At 45.9% G+C, this 20,812-nt stretch overlaps 1 long non-coding RNA gene across 1 annotated transcript; it reads right to left on the reverse strand.

Moving 5' to 3' along the window:
- Positions 1-1,324: 1,324 nt before the first annotated feature.
- LOC143928335 (uncharacterized) lies at positions 1,325-16,247 on the reverse strand. Its single transcript, XR_013262397.1, has 2 exons — positions 16,082-16,247; positions 1,325-1,644 (listed from the first exon to the last, which is right to left on the reverse strand). It is a non-coding gene; the product is annotated as an uncharacterized LOC143928335 (long non-coding RNA).
- Positions 16,248-20,812: the final 4,565 nt, after the last annotated feature.

Raw genomic sequence — 20,812 nt, forward strand, 5'->3', positions numbered from 1 at the left:
AATTGTGCAGATCTACCCCTCCACAGCAATGAGGGAACTACGCATGTCTAGGGAGTTCTTGGCGCCACAGCAATACCTTATTCATGTCAAGCCAGTGAAGGGCACTTTGACTGCTCTAGTGTTCCTACTCTTGGCCCCAGCTATTGTTTTTTCACATGTCAGAGATGCCTTCACCCCATTTTCTACAGCTGAGTTCCAAGGTCTGCCATGACCACATTCCTTTACACTTGCTATGTATTACAGACAATGTCTCCGGGACACTATAATAATATAGATACATCAAAGGGAAGGAAAATTCAAAGTGGGGGGTTGAGAATTCTGCCCAGCATGTCATCCCCAGTCTCCAGGAAGCATTTAAAGCTGCTGGTTAAAAAAAAATAAAAAATCTATACACATCTATCTGAAACACAGATATAACTTTTGGTCGGGTTGACCCTTTAAATATAAACTACACATTGTATAATGAAATGTAAAATACTATGTGATCCAAAGTGCACCACATTTTATTCCTGTGCCTTGCTGTCCTTAAAAGAGCATGTCCTTGTCTAGATGATATCAGTATTGCTCGTGGGCATGACTATAGATGAGTACACGGTCCCAGCAATGCAGTGCATGCCCATTTTTTAATATAGATTTTGTGTAATGGAGATTTATAATATTCATGGTGGCCGCAGCCAACAGAGACCCCTTGTGCATTCCTACGAGCTACTTTCAATTATTCTGCGCCGTGGCGGTTGCTCGTTTTCAACCAAACACTGCAGCCCGGATGAGAGTTTGGCAGAGTGGCCAAGGATGAAAGGGCTTCCTTGTGAATTTGAGTGGGGATGTCAGAGAATGCAGCGTTTAGTGACTGAAATAACAGATGAAGCCAGGCATCGTCTGCTAAATACTACAATATTTATGCCTTGGAAAAAAAAAAAAAAGTCAGATCAATCTTGTGTTTATAATGGATTCTTAGCACAACCATTATAACATTTATGGTTGTAGCTCAACTTGCAGCCAATAGCAGGTCACATGGGTGAGGGAGAAACACTATACTTTTCATTATACCTTTTAATAATATAGCAGGGTAGCCAAGAGAGAGCTAACTGGCCCGGAGCCAGCTTGCAAGGTTAAAGGTTGCGCAGAGTAAAAGGGACAAGTTGATGCCTGTCAGCTTTTATTTCTACTTTATTTCCAGCTTCTCCTGGGATTTGTAGATTCTTTTGTTCTGCATAAAAAGGACATGAAATTAGAATGGATGAACACATTCCGACAACCTTGGTTTAGCGAGTGGTATAGAACTGCACGGTGTTAAAAAAAAAAGGGGGGAAGTGATACAAGAAGGGTTTTAAAGAGAATCTTTATTTAAGTAGCAACCCCAATAAAATAGTGAAAAAATTTCAAACAGTTATAACAGTCTTCTAGGAAATATGTTATTTTTTTCTTTAGTCGAGACTGTCTTCAGAAAGAGTCCTCCATAATGCATGGCTGCTTTTAACTGAAGGGCATTGTCTTTTTTTAGCTTGTGGTTATTCTTGGTGTCACAACGCCTCCTTATTTTGCATGCGTGCTTGCAGATTACTTCACCCACCTGGTTCAAACTCAACCATACAAAAGAGTTTTGCCACTTGTCCAAGTGGTGTCTTCCAGTTTAACATGTTCCTGTAATTTAAATCCACTGTTAATGTATCAATTAAAGGATTGAATGACTTTACTACCTACCTTCTCTCTTATGCCTGCAGCCACTTCAATTTTTATGCTGCGTACACACGACCGGACTTTCCGGCACAAGAGGTCTGATGGAATCATTTCATTGTATATTCCAATTGTGTGTGGGCTTCAGCGGACTTTAAAAAAAAAAGTCTAGAAATAGAACATGTTTTAAATATTTCCGACTGAATCAATTCCTATCGGGACAACCGCTCGTCTGTATGCTAGTCCGACGGTCCTTTTCTAGTCCAGTTGTACGTCATCACATTAGAAACTAATGTACTTTGGTGTGATTCTGTGTAGGCAAGTCCGTCAGAAAGACCGTCAGAGTTTATGCTGATGGAAAGTCCGGTCGTGTGTACGCGGCATTAGGGAAGCATACCTCCCAACTTTCTGAGATGAGGATGAGAGACACCTATTAGCGAAAGTATGTGGGCATAGGACACACTACCTGCCACACCGCTCTTAAAGGAGCATTGTAGAAAAAAATTATTGATTAAACCCACAAGTGCTTTCTTTTTATTACTACTATTCCTTTATATTGGCTTTTGGAATTTAGAAATACAGCAATTTAGAAATTGGATGGAAGCTTTAGTTCTATGAAACACTTTTTGATACTTGATAGATAAGAAGTGCATTTTATATACAACTCTATAGATCAGACTAAAATGAGGGACAAATGAGGAGGAAAGGGGGACAGAGAGACTTTGTTCCAAATCAGGGACAGTTCCTTCAAATCAGGGATAACTGGGCGCTATGGGCAAGACACCGCATCACCTCCCAGTGCCACAAACATGGAATGTCAGACAGAGCTATAACCTAAGGACTTTCATTGAGTAGACAAACAAAAAGCAAACACTTCTCCTTCTCTGCACCCTGAAACCCTCTGTGGCTTATTGAAAAGGAACTGTGACTGCAAGATTTGCTGCCAAATAGAGACAGCACTATGGCTCATGCTATGAGTAAGGATGTAATAGCAAAAACATGTCAGCATTGATCCCGTGTATATTACAGTATGTAGCCAAACAAAGGATAATACCAAGGAGTTATCGAGTTGCCGGCTTAATTTCTGCTTTGATGACCAAGTTAGTGGCCGTTTTTTGCTAAGTCCTTCACGGTGCCTTTTTTCACCTATTCTCATGCTGCTGCTGAATCAGTTTTTTTTAACCACTTGCCACAGAGGGGTGGTGCAGCTCTCATTCTGGGACAATGTCGTATGACGTCGTCCCAGAACGGCCACTCTTGCATGCCCGTGGGGGCATGCAGCATGCTGAACGTGGCTGCGCCATGTTGCTAGGACATGGCACAACCCCGATCTCTGTAAAGAGCCGCAGCCGCCGCTCTTTAACCATGTGATCGACTGTGTCCAATCACAGCCGATCACATGTAAACACGGAGATGCCAGTAATCGGCTCTCATCGCCATACACTGACAGAGTATGTGACGAGGAGAGTCAATCAACGGCATCTCCCCACAGGGAACATCCAGACATGTAATCAGGGCACTCACCATCAGTGCCCTGATTACAATACAGCGCCACTAGTGCCACCAATCAGTGCCCACTAGTGCCAGCAATCAGTGCCCACTAGTGCCACCAATCAGGGCCCATTAGTGATGCCAGTCAGTGCTGGCTATCAGTGCCGCCTATCAGTGCTGCCCATCAATGCCCATCATTGCTGCCCATAAATGCCCATCATTGCCACCCATCAGTGCTGCCTATCCATGCTGCCTATCAGTGCCCACCAATGCCACCTATCAGTGTCCACCAGTGCCACCTATCAGTGCCCACCAGTGCCACCCATAAGTGCCACCTATCAGTGCTCATCAGTGCCACATATTAGTGCCACCTTATCAGGGCCATAAGTGCAGCATATTAATGCCTCTTCATCAGTGCCACCTAATCAGTGCCCATAAGTTTCGCCTCATCAGTGCTCATCAGTGCAGCCTATCAGTGCCCATCAGTGCCCCCTCATCAGTGCACATCAGTGAAGGAGAAAAATTACTTATTTACAAAATTTACTCACAGAAATGAAGAAAAACTTTTTTTTTTCAAAATCTACGGTCTTTTTTTTTTGTAAAAAAAAAACCCAGCAGTGATTAAATACCATTTGTGTGAAGAAAATGATAAACATTTCACATGGTTACAGTGAAGCATGACCGCGCAATTGTCAATCAAAGTGTGACAGTGCTGAAAGCTGAAAATTGGCTTGGGCGGAAAGTGCCCTGCAGGCAAGTGGTTAAAGAAACTGTGTTCTATACTTCTGCCAGTAACTCCTGAGAGACTCTAAGCTACATTTGTCTTTATTTATATGCGATATCCTACAATTTAAAGCAGATCTATAGGCAAAACTTAGTTTTTAAATTTTGGATAGAGCAAGAGAGGGTTATAACCCGTTAGATTTTTTTTTTCCATCTGTGTCTCTTTGGGGAGATTTCCCTTCACTTCCTGTCCCTTAGCCAAACAGGAAGTGGGAGGAAATCCCTGTAAATTAAGGAACTCCCTTGAGCACCACCAGGTCACAAGAACTAGTGTCCCCCTTGGAAGATTTACCCTCTATAACTTTTCTGGGCACAACCCAATGTTTGAGATTTTCTTTTACTTACACTTTGAATGATAATGGTGAACAGGACAAACAGGGAGGGTGTAATTCCTTAACAGGAGCAGAGCTAATAATAAGAACTGACAAGTGTTCTAACTCCTAATAACGTAATCTGATCTAGGAAGTTTTGCCTTTAGTCATACTTTAAGCTTACATACTGTACGTATCTTTAAATTCCTAAAGTGTGATTTGACCATGTCCTGAGTAAGGATGAGTGGAACACCCCCCCCCCCCCCGGTTCGGTTGGCACCAGAACTTGTGAACAGGCAAAAAATTCAAACGAACATGCGAACACCATAATGCCCTGTACACACGGTCGGACTTTCAGTCTGATCGTGTGTGGGCTTCATCTGCTTTTTTCCGTATGAATTTCTGACACACAAAGTTTGAGAGATGGACCTAAAATTTTCTGACAACAAAATTACGAGAGGAAAGCTATTGGCTACTGGCCCATTTATAGTCCCGTCGTACGTGTGTTACATCACCGCGTTCGGAGCGATCAGATTTTTCAACAACTTTATGCGACCGCGTGTATGCAAGACAAGTTTGGGCCAAAATCCGTCTGAAAAAATCCGACGGATTTTGGCGTCGGAAGGTCCAACCATGTGTATGGGGCATTAAAGTCTATGGGACATGAACATGAAAATCAAAAGTGCTAATTTTAAAGGCTTATATGCAAGTTATTGTCATAAAAAGTGTTTGGGGACCTGGGTCCTGCCCCAGGGGACATGTATCAATGCAAAAAAAAACTTTTAAAAATGTCTGTTTTTCTGGAAGCAGTGATTTTAATAATGTTTAAAGTGAAACAATAAAAATGAAATATTCCTTTAAATATCATGCCTGGGGGGTGTCTATAGTATGCCTGCAAAGTAGCGCATCTTTCCCCTGTTTAGAACAGTACCACAGCAAAATTAAATTTCTAAAGGAAGAAGGTAATTTAAAAATGATCCTTGCTTTAATGAATTGTCGGGTCTCAGTAATATAGATAAAAATCATTGAAAAAAATGGCATGCCCCCCACAGTTCATTACCAGGCCATTTGGGTTTGGTATGAATATTAAGGGGAAACCCAAACCAATAATTTTGAAAACTAAATTGCGTGAGAGTTCCCCCAAAATCTATACCAGGCTCTTCACGTCTGGTATGGAAATTAAGGGGAACCCTGGGCCTAATTAAAAAAATGGCATAGGGGTCCCCCCAAAATCCATACCAGATCCTTATCTGAGCACGCAACCTGGCAGGCCTGCAGGAAAAGAGGGGGGACAAGAGAGCGCCCCCACCTCCTGAACCATACCAGGCCACATACCCTCAACATGGGGAGGATGCTTTGGGGTCCCCGAAGCATCTTGTCCCCATGTTGATGGGGAGAAGGGCCTCATCTCCACAATCCTTGCTCGTGGTTGTGGGAGTCTTCGGGCGGGGGGCTAATTGTAATCTGGAAGACCCCTTTAACAAGTGGACCCCTAGATCCCACCCCCTATGTGAATTGGTAACGGGTAAATTGTACATTTACCATTTCACAAAAAAAAAATTCAAAAATAGTAAAAAAAACAGGAGACACTTTGGGACAAGTCCTTTGCTAAAAAAAATAAAAATAAAAATGTCCCATGATGTAAATCTATCTCATGACGCCCGACGGACCGAAAAAAAAAAAAGCCGCAACAGCTCCCCCTCTGACGCCATGTGATGTCAGAGGAAGACAGGGTCGCCCATTTACATCACCGAATGGCCCCGCCCTCAGCTATATAACAGCTGTCATCGAGAAGAAGCATCACTCGGTGGGAGCCTCCCATGGAGGCGGAGCTTTCTGCTTTTTTTTTGCTTTTTTCGGCTAGTGAGGTGACATGAGATGGATTTACATCGCGGGACATTTTTATTTTTTAATTTTTTAATAAAGGACAAAGTGTCTCCTGTCTGTTTTACTATCTTTGCCAATTTTTTTCTTTCATTTGATTTACTAATGCCAAATAGGCATACACCCAATACTTTGCAAAGGAAGTTGCACTTTGCAAGGCTTAATGAATGTGGTTAAGGTTGACTCTGCAAAAAATACCCAATCACTGCAAGAAAGAAAAAAAACTGCAATTTTGCTTGCACATGTTTAGATGATAGACGTTATCAGAGCTTCATCTGCCTCACTAAACTCTGGGGCAAATTCCCTAGCTAAGTGCAATTTCTCTAGCAAAGTGAGCAGCCTGTTTGTGTTTAGTAAATCAACCCCACAGAATGAAATAAAAACGTTACAGAAGTTCAATCTTTTCCCTACTCCATCTAACATTAAAAAAGATGGCTTTTCCCTTTGCTTTTTAAGTAAACTAGCCAACAATCCTTAATGTACATGTATGTGTCATTCATCTGTGTAATTACTTCACTCCCATAATACCAAATAACCTATCTGCAAGGGACAAGTCAATATTGCCCTGTCTTAAGGTGTTTATGTTAGCTAGTCTAATATCACTTGACACCTGCCAATTAGCTACAAGAATTAATAAGACATGACCAGGCGACACACACAAGTAGACTTTTACATTTGTTCAGAGTTCTCCTTTAATAACCCAGGTTGAAGGATACAGTAAGCGCAGTTTAGCACAAGTGGATTAATCTCAGGCTAGGTAATGGTATTGATTTACACGGTCAAGCATATTTGTTATTCCTGGCCTGGTAAGAGTTCCCTGTAGACAAGCAAGAACAACATTGCTTTGAATATTTAATTTTATAAGCAGGTGGGATGCAGTGCTTTTCTCCGATAATGTACATTATATACATCTTAAAACATTTCTAAAAACCAAACGGGGAAAATTAAAATAAATGTATCCTTGGAAAAAAAAAGTTATTATTTTACATTGCTGTTAACCAGATTTCCATGGATAATTGAAAATGGGAATCCCCCCCCCCCCCCCTTGTATGCAGTGGCAGGAGGCCTCATTAATGAAAGTGTCAGAGGCATAGGTGTGTATGAGGTTCTATTTCTACTCCAGGCACATCGTTTGTAATATTACCCCCCTCCCAAAGAATTTTATACATAACTATAGGCAGTGTTTGGTCCTTTTTATAAAAATATGATTTCAAGAGTTCTGTTTAACTAATAGCTAAATGTAGAACAAACAGTCATTTTTATTTCAGGGTAATGCAGTAGCCTTTGTCTTCTCTAAGCCCTGGGCGGCAACCCTTGCTGAATAATAGCTTTAATAATATCTAACAATACATGAATTATAGTTTACAAAAAAACAACTTCACAATATAACCAAAACCACTTTAAAGTTATTTTTATTTTTTTTGTTCCATAAAGCCCTATGGCCGATACGGATACGGATAACATTCAGAGTTAACATAAAACTTACCACATGAAATGGACCTGAAAGTGTGCCTTTGGTCTAACGTACGGTATACCAAAATAAGGGGGCATACTCTAGATAAGAAATGAGGAATTAAATGAAATAAATATGAAATGATATAAAATGAGTAATCTCTGAGGAGTATGAATACTTTGAGAAATGCCCTAAAAAGGGGATGGGAAGGTGGGTATCGTGCACAGGATACCGACAAAAACCACAGGTGAGTGGGCTGGTTAAATACCCCCCCCCGGCTCCTCCCATAAAATCAGGCCACCATACTGGCCTTCTTATTTATGGTTGGAGCCCTATGGCAGATATGGATAACATTCAGAGTTAACATAAAACTTACCACATGAAATGGACCTGAAAGTGTGCCTTTGGTCTAACGTATGGTATACCAAAATAAGGGGGCAAAAACATTCAGGTAGGAGATAATTCTTTATTGAGTTGAGTTTGATCATTGAGCGACTTTAGTAAAGGCCTGAGCCATTTCTACTTGCGCGTTGGGGATATAGCGAGCGAAAAAGGCAGAATTCCACCTGCCTAGTCTTTTAATGACATGGTCTGGGACCCCGTGACGGGATACTGCTGAGGCTGCCCCAATACGAAAGGAGTGTCTGAAGTATTGGCTAGGGTTCAGGTGAAGGTTGCGGAGGAGTATTCTCATGTGTTTCATAAACTGACAAGTGCTCAAGGGTTTGACAGGAAAAGGAAGAAGGGGACTGGAGACCGACTGTTCGGGCAGTAGTTATAATAGTTGGTTGAGTGTAGCAACTGGACACCAGCTATTATTGGTTCTGTAAAGATGGATGTCTATCCCTGAGCCTACTTGCTGGGTTTTAGAGACTGCTAGGCTCAGGATTAAGTGATCTATGTAGCGGACCAAGTGGCATTTACATAGGACTTTGCCTGAAGAATTGCTGCACGTGAATTCTCCAGTTCGCAAGAACCCATAGTAAGCCAAGTACATGGCTGCTTGTAGGACCATACTGGGGAGGAGACCAAATAGAGAGGTCGTCAGGATGGTCGACATACCCCTAAAGATGACTCCTGTTATGGGTAAGCGTTTGGCGCTGACCACCGGTTGGAGTTTCTGAACGCCCCGTAGAATGGCTCGTATAGCGTGGTATGAGAACAAGGATGGTTTTGCGGGGTCCCGTAGGGACAAGAAATGTTGGATGCCTGGTAGGTATAACCGAATAGTGTTGTGTGATAGGGCCAGCTGGGTATGACAGTACAAAATGAAGGCCAGAATCTGTTTGATGCTTGAAGTCTCCTTCGAGTGGTGTGACAGGAATTTGTTGAAGGCCCTCCAGGCTGTTTGGTAGCCTTGATGGTTTTGTGGGAGAGTGAGGTGTTGATGAGTTGAGTCACTGTTTGCAGGTGTTGAGCTAATCCAGGGTCAGTTGAGACCAGGCAGGGATAGCAGCTGACACTGGGTTGGCTTCAGGCACCTGTTCAACAAAGAAGGTGTAATTAAAATGAGAGAGCGCATCTGCTGCAAGGTTGCGCTTGTCCGGAACAAATGAACAATAAATGTTAAACTGAAATTTTAAAGTTAGTTGTACCAGCTTACGCAGGAAGGACATGACTGCAAGGGATTTGGACCTGCCATTATTAATGATCTCTGCTATGGCTTGGTTGCCGGTGGTGAAGGCCACAGTTTGCCCGGTCCAGCAATGACTCCAAAGCTGTGCGGCTGCCACTATGGGATAAAGCTCAAAGAGGGAAAATGTTCTGGTGAATCCGGGTATTGCTAGTATCTGTGGCGGCCAGAGTCCTGCAAACCAGAGATGGCCAAAAATTGCCACGAAGCCTGTGGATGCCGCAGCATCTGTCAATACCTGGGGAGACAGGGAAGATACAGTGGCCGTTCCAGGTGGAAAGGAACTCCTCCCACATGGACAGGTCCGCCACTGCTGTGGTGTCAATATTGAGGATCTGGTCTGGATCTTGTGTATGGGAAAAGAACACCAGTAGGCGAGAGTAGGCCAGTAGGCCCTGTGGGATGATGTGCATGGCAAAGTTAAGCATCCCTAGGAGGGATTACAGCTGCTTCTTGGTGCACCCTCTGGTGTGGGTAAAAACTTGGAGGACCGCCCTCATGCGGGTCAGTTTGTCTGGGGGGAGGCTGTCCTGTATGGCGCAGGTGTCAAGATTGATTCCAAGGAATGTGATCGTATCTGCTGGACCGTCGACTTTGTGTTCAGCGACGAGAACGTTAAGGTTTTTAAACAAAACCCTTAGTCTGTCGAGGTCCCCTGGGGACGAGCTGGGCGGTTCTATTAGTAAAAAGTCATCCAGATAATGGATGACCTCCTGACACTGGGCTTTGTGCAACAGAATCCAGGTGAGAGACTGCGCAAATGTAACAAATAGCCAGGGGCTACTCTTTGACCTGAAGGTCCACTTGGTGGCTAAATAATATGCCTCTTTCCATTTGATGCCATGCCAGCACCAAAGGGATGGGTGGATGGGTAGGAGTTTAAAGGCGCCTGAGATATCGGCTTTGGAGAGCCAGGTACCTGTGCCTGCTGTAAGTATCGATTGGATCGCCATATCCACGGAGGTGTATTTGAGGGAGAATTCTTTGGAGGGGATGAGGGAATTAAGACTGGGGATGGGGGAAAAATGAGGCGCAGACAAATCGTACACCAGACGTAATTTATTGGAGAACTTGCCCTTGACAAGTCCAGTAGGGCTGACTCTCCAGATATTGAACAGGGTTGAGTGAAAGGGCATATCATAAAGTCCCGGTCTGTAGGAGCTGGTCTATGGCCTGCTCATCGGTGGCCGCTGAACGAAGATTCCTGCACTCATGAGTAGTATGGGGCAGAGAAATTAGGCCAGTGTGGAACCCTTCTGTGAAATCTTGGATAAGGTAGGTAGCCAGGGACTGGGTGAGGTGTGAAGAAAGGTAGAAGCCGAGCCATGTTACATCGACCCGGCTTAGTCATGCCTTTTCAACTGCTGACTTCGCACAGGATTCTAGGATGTGCCCTCTGAAATTATTGCAGATGGCTGCTCCTCCCACGGTCCGGTCTGGACATCGGAGTTTGTCCATCTGGGGCAAACGTGCAGGGGCCTGCTGGCCCTGAACTGCACCGGAGGTAGGGGGACTTTCGAAGGGGCAACTGGTTGTCGCATTGGTGCACCAAGTGGCAGTATGGGTAGCAGATTGGCAAATTGCACACAGCGGTGAGTGTAAGCCAGCAAAGTGGCGACAGAAGAGCTTCGTGTCCAACAGACTCCAATTTGTGGACAACTGAAACTGTAAGGCCGCGTACACACGCGCGGACTGTTTGCCCAACCTTGTTCGTCAAACAGTTTCGGCAAACAGTCCGCTCAAAATTTGCATGAGCGGACTTGCCCACACACGAGCGGACTGTTTCAGCGAACTGTTTGCCAAACAGTTCGCTCAACTTTTGAAATGAACGGACTCGCCCACGTAAGGAGGAGGCAAATCCGCCCATTTCGAGCGCGTGTACAGGTAGGCGGGGCCCGCGAAGGAGACGTCGCGGGCTCCGCCGCCTGAAATGGGCTTAAAGGGGAACCCCAACGCCGAAAAAAATCGGCGTGGGGTTCCCCCAAAGTCCACACCAGACCCTTGTCCGAGCACGCTACCCGGCCGGCCAGGAAAGGGGGGCGAGCGAGCGCGCCCCCCCTCCTGAGCCGTACCAGGCCGCGTGCCCTCAACATGGGGGGGTGCCTTGGGGAAGGGGGGGCCGCGCGGCCCCCCCACCCCAAAGCACCTTGTCCCCATGTTGATGAGGACAAGGGCCTCTTCCCGACAACCCTGGCCGTTGGTTGTCGGGGTCTGCGGGCGGGGGGCTTATCGGAATCCGGGAGCCCCCTTTAAGAAGGGGGCCCCCGGATACCGGCCCCCCACCCTATGTGAATGAGTATGGGGTACAATGTACCCCTACCCATTCACCTGTGAAATAAAGTACAAAAAAAAACACAACACAGGGAAAAAATATTTTATTGCACAGCTCCGGGGGTCTTCCGTCTTCGGGGGTCTTCTCGCCGGACTCCTCCGCTATCTGTGTGTAGCTCTTTTACTAGTGGAGGAGTCCGGCTTTCTTCCTCCCCGCCGCCGGCCTCTTCTCCCGACTTCGGGGGTCTTGTCCCCCTCTTCGGTTCTTCTGCCGGGCCACCGCGCCTTCTTGTAGCTCTTTTGCAGGCGGTGGCCCGGTCTTCTGTCGCCGCTGCCTTCCGTTCTTCTGTCGCCGCCTTCGGTTCTTCTGCCGGGCCACCGCGCCTTCTTGTAGCTCTTTTACAGGCGGTGGCCCGGTCTTCTGTCGCCGCTGTCGTCGCCGCCGCCGCCGCCTTCCGTTCTTGTTCTTCTTCTTGTTCTTCTTCTTCTTCTCCTGGAGATGTTGACTCGACGAGCTCTCCGGCCGGAATGCCAGAGCCGCGCTGTGCGGTCACTTATATAGTGACAATGGGGCGGTGTCACATGGTATATGTCACATGGGTTGGTCACATGGGTTGATGTCACATGGGGACTATGACATCGTAAGGGGGCGGGGTCACCATGTGACCAACCCATGTGACATATACCATGTGACACCGCCCCATTGTCACTATATAAGTGACCGCACAGCGCGGCTCTGGCATTCCGGCCGGAGAGCTCGTCGAGTCAACATCTCCAGGAGAAGAAGAACAAGAAGAAGAACAAGAACGGAAGGCGGCGGCGGCGGCGACGACAGCGGCGACAGAAGACCGGGCCACCGCCTGTAAAAGAGCTACAAGAAGGCGCGGTGGCCCGGCAGAAGAACCGAAGGCGGCGACAGAAGAACGGAAGGCAGCGGCGACAGAAGACCGGGCCACCGCCTGCAAAAGAGCTACAAGAAGGCGCGGTGGCCCGGCAGAAGAACCGAAGAGGGGGACAAGACCCCCGAAGTCGGGAGAAGAGGCCGGCGGCGGGGAGGAAGAAAGCCGGACTCCTCCGCTAGTAAAAGAGCTACACACAGATAGCGGAGGAGTCCGGCGAGAAGACCCCCGAAGACGGAAGACCCCCGGAGCTGTGCAATAAAATATTTTTTCCCTGTGTTGTGTTTTTTTTTGTACTTTATTTCACAGGTGAATGGGTAGGGGTACATTGTACCCCATACTCATTCACATAGGGTGGGGGGCCGGTATCCGGGGGCCCCCTTCTTAAAGGGGGCTCCCGGATTCCGATAAGCCCCCCGCCCGCAGACCCCGACAACCAACGGCCAGGGTTGTCGGGAAGAGGCCCTTGTCCTCATCAACATGGGGACAAGGTGCTTTGGGGTGGGGGGGCCGCGCGGCCCCCCCTTCCCCAAGGCACCCCCCCATGTTGAGGGCACGCGGCCTGGTACGGCTCAGGAGGGGGGGCGCGCTCGCTCGCCCCCCTTTCCTGGCCGGCCGGGTAGCGTGCTCGGACAAGGGTCTGGTGTGGACTTTGGGGGAACCCCCACGCCGATTTTTTTCGGCGTTGGGGTTCCCCTTTAAGCCCATTCCAGGCGGCGGAGCCCGCGACGTCTCCTTCGCGGGCCCCGCCTACCTGTACACGCGCTCGAAATGGGCGGACTTTCCGAGCGGGAACAGTTTGCTCATTTCGAAAGTAGCCTACACACGGGCGGACTGTTCGCTCAAACACAGTTTCAGCGGACAGTTTTTCGGAATTTCCGAAAGACTTTGTCCGTCCAACTGTCCGCTGAAACTGTCCGCTGAAAGCCCACACACGGGCGGACTGTCCGCCCAAACACTGTTCAGCGGACAAGGTTGGGCGAACAGTCCGCCCGTGTGTACGCGGCCTAAGAACCTGGCTGCTGATTTGGAGGAGAAGGAGCAATGGTAGTCGTAAAAACCAAACTCTCAGGCCACGTACACACGCGGGGACTGTTCGCCCAACTTTGTCCGCTGAACAGTGTTTCAGCGGACAGTCCGCCCGTGTGTGGGCTTTCAGCGGACAGTTTCAGCGAACAGTCTGCTGAACAAAGTTTTTCGGAAATTCCGAAAAACTGTCCGCTGAAACTTGGTTTCAGCGAACAGTCCCCTCGTGTGTAGGCTTGTTCGTCAAACTAAGTTCCGTGCATGCTCAGAAAGGATTTACACGCCGAAAGTTGTAATGCAGTGTATAGGACGTCGTATTTTCCATCCCGTCGTACGTGCCGTTCACGTCATCGCGCACGGTTTCAGCAAACTGTTCGTTCGTCGTGTGTGGGCAAGTCCGTCCATGCTAATTTTGAGCGGACTGTTCGCTGAAACTGTTTGACGGACAAAGTTGAGCGAACAGTCCCCGCGTGTGTACGCGGCCTCATACTTGTAGCCCATGTCTACCACAGTATGGAAGTATAGATCCAGCTCTTCTGCCGGGAGAGACTGTACATATAACATCCCTCATCATGCTGAAGGCCAGTGTGAACTCCGGTACTGATAACTTACGATTGAGCCTGGGGTCCTTGGCTTTAAGGACTACTGATACGTCCCCCAAGTGTTAGCTTTATTCTCCGCCAAATTGTGCATGGAAATGAGCAAGGAGGCAAGGTTGATATCCCTGATGTCCAGGGTGTCCTTCCTGATGTTGGCCGGAACCAAATGGGATGGGTACACAACGGGACTCCACCCTGTGGTACCTGTAGAAGGGGTTGTTACAGCCTGGACTAGAGTAGGGTCGGGAACAGCAATGGCCAGGCGGGTCTCCAGGAGTGCCACTCTGGTCTGAGCCTCTGAAACTGAAGTGGTCAAAGATGACACTAAGGTGTGCAGCTGAGATATGGCCGAAGAAATAGAATCAAGGGACTCCTGCTGGGTGCTAGGTCCTGCTTGCGACTGGTGGAGGAAAGAGAAGTTTGAAGAGCTCAGCTTTCCTAGCTGTAGCGGGAAAGGGCACCCCTCTACGCCTCAGCTCTGTGGCCAACTTTGGGATGGTCCATCCCCTGAGCTATTGTACACTGTCACTCTCTGAAACTGGAGAGGGGGACAGAGGGGCCATGAGATCTTCACTGCCGGCCTGGGACATGGTCCTGGTGTTCTAATGCCCTAGGTAGGGTGACTTGTCCTCGGGGTTGAGTTTTGATTGACCGGAACCTGTGGGAACACTGTCCAACCTGGTGCAGGGTGGACCTACTGAACCCGACTGACCTGAAGAAGGATGAGAGGTGAAAACTCGTGAAGGACTTATATACCTATCTTGACAGAGTGACCAGAATGGTGACTTTAACAGGCGGCAGTGAGTTGAATGAAATGAAATGAATGAAATGTTTGCCTTGATCGTAAATGAAATGAAAATATCTGCCATGACAGAGGCATGACTCAGTCGTGCTGCAGTTGCGACTGACAGCGAACCGGACTCTGGAGCATGTACCGAAATGAGACAATCGGTGAAATGAGGCCAGATAGCTGGGGCACACGAATCGGTGCATCACAGATGCAACTGGATTTGAATCGGAGCGCGGTACGTGACAGTGAAATGATTTGTTTGCCATGACAGAGGCACAAATCGACCATGCCACTGTTGTGACTGACCATAAATTGTACTGAAATGTGGCTTAATACCTGGGGCATGCCAAGATGAATTAGTGCGTAGATGTGACTAGATTCATGTTGGCGCGTGATACGTGACAAAGAAATGATATGCCATGACAAAGACAAGAATCAGTGATCAAACCCACGACTGACAAGTGAATCCGTCTCTGGAGCATCTTCTGAAATGAGGCGGAGAACAACTGGGCACATCGGAGCGAATCGGTGCATCTTTAAGACACGTCTGGATTCGTATCGGAGCGTAATACATGACAAGAAATGATATGCCATGACAGAGACAAGAATCAGTGACCGAGCCCACGACTGACAAGTGAATCCGTCTCTGGAGCATGTACTGAAATGAGGCTGAAAAACTGGGCACACCGGAGCGAATCAGTGCGTCTTTGGATGCGACTGGATTCTAATCGGAGCATAATACGTGACAAGAAATTATATGCCATGACAGAGACAAGAATCAGTGACTGAACCCACGACTGACAACTGAATCCGTCTCTGGAGCATGTACTGAAATGAGGCCAAGATCAACTGGGGCACACCGGAATGAATCCTTGCATCCTTGCGACTGGATTCGAATCGGAGCACGGTATGTGATAGAAATGAATGAAATGATTCAAAATGCTTTGAAATGATTAGAAATTATCCAAAATGCATTGAAATGGTTAGAAATGATTTGAAACTATTGAAATGATTGAAATTACTGAAATGTTTATGAAATGAATGCCTGATGTGGCATCAACCGGTGTGTCATGAGCGAGCGAGAGCGTATCGTCTTGTGACTCATGGTAACAACGGTGTTTGGTTATGCAAACACAACGGGGCAAAATGAAAGTATACGTTACGGTTACGTGAAATGTTGTGAGTAATTTGTGAGTTTGGACATCACAGTTTAGTGACATGGTAATTTGCAAAACGTAAAAATAAACATAAGCCAAAGCCCTACCTGTGACAGCCGAACCAGATACGATGTACGACAACTGAGACTCGGTAACGAGTGCTTCGAAATCTCGTAAGATGGCAACTTACTCGAATAGTCCCATAAATTCAGGCCACCATACTGGCCTTCTTTTGTATATATATATATATATATATATATATATATATATATATATATACACAAACATACAGATATCCACCTACAATTAGTACATGCAAATAAAATAGAAGAAATTAAGCAAATACTTAGTGTACTTCTTAATCAAACTTGCCTAAACCTAAATCGTCATTCAAGGACATTTCAAGGCATTGGGGGGCTCAGGGCAAACCCCTTCCCCAAGGTTCAATGGTAACATGCAAACCACACTATAATAAACTGGTCCACAGGTGAACTGTCCAACAGATAGAAAGGAGGTGTGCCACTACTCACTTTGTTGCATTTGCATCACTGTCAGAGCATTATTTTAAAAGCCGGTCAAAATGGTGAAAAAAGAGTGATGACGCTCAAAACTTTGTTCTGATGATGATGCATATGCAACACCGAAATAAGAACAGATGGCAGCAGAAAAGTGAGGAGTGCTGCATCTCCTTTGGATTATGTGCGACAGTTCACCTGGGGACTGTCAGAAGCAGGCTCATTAGAGGAATGATATACTTACATGTGCGGTCCACCCTGCTGTCTTATTTCACAATAAATAGAGCCCATAGTTGCCATTTAAAAGTCTAGAACATTGTGAGTGTCAAGAAGTCCTGGGAAGACCTTCAGGCAACCACATTCTTAAAAACTGAATACATATTAACAGGTATAAGAAAAGTTTCATAGTGTGTGTGGTGGTAGGGGGCAGAATTACTTACTTACATTCAGGGCCATCACGGGGGGAGGGGAGGCAGCCGATACATCTATAAAAGGTCCAGGCACCCTGAGTCTCTCCTCTCTCTCTTTCTCTCTCTTTATGATGCTGTAACTCTCTCTCCCTCCCTGCTCTCTCTCTTTCTCTTCCTCCTCTCTCCCTCTCCCCCTGCTTTTTCTCTCTCTCTCCTCTCTCTCTCTCCCTCCTCTCTCTGCTCTCCTTGCTCTCTCTCCCTCCGCTCTCTCGCTCCCTGCTCTCTCTCCCTCCTCTTTTTTCTCTCCCTCCTCTCTCTTCCTGTTCTCTCTCTCACTCCTCTCTCTCCCCCTGCTCTCTCTCCTCTCTTTCTCTCTCTCTCCACTCTCTCTCTCTTTCTCTTACTCCCTGTGCACTTTCTCCTCTCCTCTCTTTCCCTGCTCTCTCTCTCTCACTCCTCTCTCTTTCACTCCTCTCTCTCCCTGCTCTCTCTCCTCTCTCTCCCTGCTCTCTCTATGTCTCGCTCTGTCTCCCTCTCCCTCTGCTCTCTCTCCTTTCTCTATCTCTCTCTCTCCCCTCTTTCTCTCTTACTCCTCTCTCCCCCACTCTCTCTCTCTGTCTCACTCTGTCTCACACTCTCCCTGCTCTCTCTCCTCTCTTTCTCTCCCTGCTCTCTCTCTCACTCTCTCCTCTCTCTCTCTCTCTCTCCTCTCTCTTCTCTCCCTGCTCTCTCTCTCTCCTCTCTCTTCTCTCCCTGCTCACTCTCTTCTCTCCCTGCTCTCTCTCCCTCCTCTCTCTCTCTCCCTGCTCTCTCTTCTCTCCCTGCTCTCACTCCCTCCTCTCTCTTCTCTCCCTGCTCTCTCTCCCTCCTCTCTTTTCTCTCCCCTCTCTCTCTCCCTGCTTTCTCTCTCTCTCCACTCTCTCTCCCTGTGCACTCTCTCTCCCTCCTCTCTCTCCCTGCTCTCTCTCTCACTCCTCTCTCTCCCTGCTCTCTTTCTCTCTGTCTCTCTCACTCTCGCTCTCTCTCCTCTCTCTGTCTCTCTCACTCCCCTCTCCCCCACTTTCTCTCTCGTTATGTCTGGCTCTGTCTCACTCTATCTCTCTCTCACCTCCCTGCTCTCTCTCCTCTCTCTCTTGGGTGCTCTCTCCCCTCTCTTTCTCTCCCTGCTCTCTCTCCTCTCTCTATCCCCCTTCTTTCTCTCTCACTCCTCTCTCCTCCACTCTCTCTCTCTCTGTCTCGTTCTGTCTCACTCGGTCTCTCTCTTTCCCTGCTCTCTCTCCTCTCTTTCTCTCCCTGCTCTCTCACTCACGCTCTGTCTATCTCTCTCTCTCGTTCTGTCTATCTCTCCCACTCGCTCTGTTTATCTTTCTCTCTCTCGCTCTGTCTCTCTCACTCTTGCACTGTCTCTCTCTCTCTTTCTCCCCCCTCCCCCCTCTCTCTCGCCTCTCTCCCTCCCCTGCTCTTTCTCTATATATTCTTCCCTTAATATATTCATTAAAGTATGATAAATATATAGAATATTTATTAAATAATCTACAGAGCCTAGCCTCTTTAGTTTAGATAAATTGCCGGAGTGTAACGTTGAAGTCTTCTTTATAACTGTAAGTTGTTTCTTGTTTAATTAAAACTTAATAGGTATCCTTCTGTTCTACTGTTACCGTTCTTTAAGGCCACTGCTCTCCTGTTATCTGTAAGTTTGGTACAAGATTTTGTCATGTGCTACAAAATACCTAGGTAAATATATATTCATTTGATTTCTAGCAGTCAGTGACTTCTACACTAATACAAATGTACCAAAATCTAGTTATTTATTTATATTTTTACATTGGTGTTTAATGGTAGGGATGGATTTCTGTACAAAGTGTGTACTGTAATTGTTGGGCATGGGAAATGTTGGGTGATCTTAAAGGACATGATTTATCATATCACATCTTTCTCATCTTCTAGCATCAGCTTCTTTGCAACTCTTGGCAATTGGTCATATGGCATCTCAGAGCTGCAAAGGAAGTTGGTGCTGGGACATCTCTCTGCTTGACGATGTGACTGTCAGTCTGAACAGAAAACAGCGTTATAATGCTTAGCAGGTGTTACTGACTGTACTTCCTGCTGTGATCGAGGTCTAAATGATGAAGTACCTCCACTTAAGCCTACTACACATGATGAGGAAATTGCACAAAAAATACCACTTTTGGAGTTATCATCTGATAATATGATTGTACACAGCTTTCAAGAGCCCATCATGACAGTTCATGCAAACTTATCTAAAGAGACACACATAAAAATGTTCTCGTACAATACCAGAATGAGTGATTTCAGTTTAAACAGAATAGTATTCGTCTGTAAAAAATTTAGTGAACAAGAGTGTGCATACTCAGAAATGATTAATACATTACAATCCAATCCAATACATTACATCATCAAAGGAAGTTGTATTCTGTCTTACAAGAATTTTCGTAACTCTAGTAACCTAATCGCTTCGATTTGAGACTAGCATACAAAAAAAAAAATGGATGATCATTCGTCCAAAATTTTCATTGCGTGTACAAGGTATAAGGGAAACCAGTCCAGCATCTATTATAAGCAATGGCCAGGGGGGAATATGTCCCCTTGTCCCCCAGTCCTGTCCTCCCAAGGTTCTCCTTCTTCCCTATGTAAGAGTGTTTGGTACCGTCTATAAAACAGCCTTACTCAATCTTTATACCCCAAAGGAACTCTTAATATAATGTTCATGTCTTTGGGCTATCAAGGGGCAATAGGAAACAAGCCCTTTATGCTGATGATCATTAGGAAAAATGCAACCCTTACAGTGGTATTCATAATGTCACCCTTAAAGACAGCTAAAAAGATGAATGTTGTCATGCTGTGGGGCTAGTCTAGGAAAGTGGCATTGCTGCCTAAACTATGCAGGCACCATCAAATTGGAGATTAATTATCCGCAGCTCAAAAAAAAAAAACCCTAGCAACTCTTGGAGGAACCAAAGTGTGCCACAGTACCCTGGCTGATGATAGCTGCTATATATATTGGATGCAACATTCATTAGGGAAATCATTTTCTCATAGCATATACTTTAATGAAAAAAACCTTTAAATCCTGAATAAATGCCCCCTAATAAGTGGATAGAGGACATGTATTGGGGTTTTAGAAGTTTTTAATTGAAGTGTATGTTATAGGAAGATGATTCCCGTAATCAAGTTTTAATTGTAATACTGTTTAATGTTAAGAATGTTGTATACTTAATTTTGTCCATTGGGGTCTCCAGAACAGTTTGGTTGTTTTTAGTGTTCATTTCACATACTTTAAGCTAAAGCATTTTGAGTGCTCTCCACTTGACTACTTCCACAATTAAAATGTAGTCTCCGATAAATAGCTATTGCTACTGCAAATTTGTTACAAAATTCCAAAGTTCCCTTTTAATTGTGTTGTTTGCGCAAACCTTTTAACACACTTTACTGCAGCATGCATTTTAACAAGTATCACAGAATAAAATTCTGAATATCAGCTGGAGAAATCTTCAAGTACATTGTTAAAGCTGAACATTCGGCAGATATAAAAGACCACCCTATAATCCAGTTATGTATTCATCAAACAGTCATTAAATGTTTTTTAAATACAGCTCATGTAAGTACCTGAATCTGTCTTCATAATAGCCTTCTGGAGGGACCAAGGCTATCAATGTGAACTAGGCTGGTTGTAAGAAATGCTTAGTACTGTCCATGGAACACTGGGGGTTATTTACTAAAACTAGAAAGTGCAAAATCTTGTGCAACTCTTCCAGGATTTATTGCCAAAGTTTAAATGAACAAGCTGAAGTTAAATGATTGGTTTCTATGCACCGCTGTACCAGATTCTGACTGCACCAGTTTAATTAAATCTCCCCCACTGAGCTTGCTCATGCTCGTTATTGACCAGTCA

Source organism: Lithobates pipiens, unplaced genomic scaffold, assembly GCF_037356315.1.
Source record: "Lithobates pipiens isolate NorthernLeopardFrog02 unplaced genomic scaffold, aLitPip1_a1.2 Scaffold_23, whole genome shotgun sequence".
In the NCBI taxonomy this organism is placed as follows: domain Eukaryota; kingdom Metazoa; phylum Chordata; class Amphibia; order Anura; family Ranidae; genus Lithobates; species Lithobates pipiens.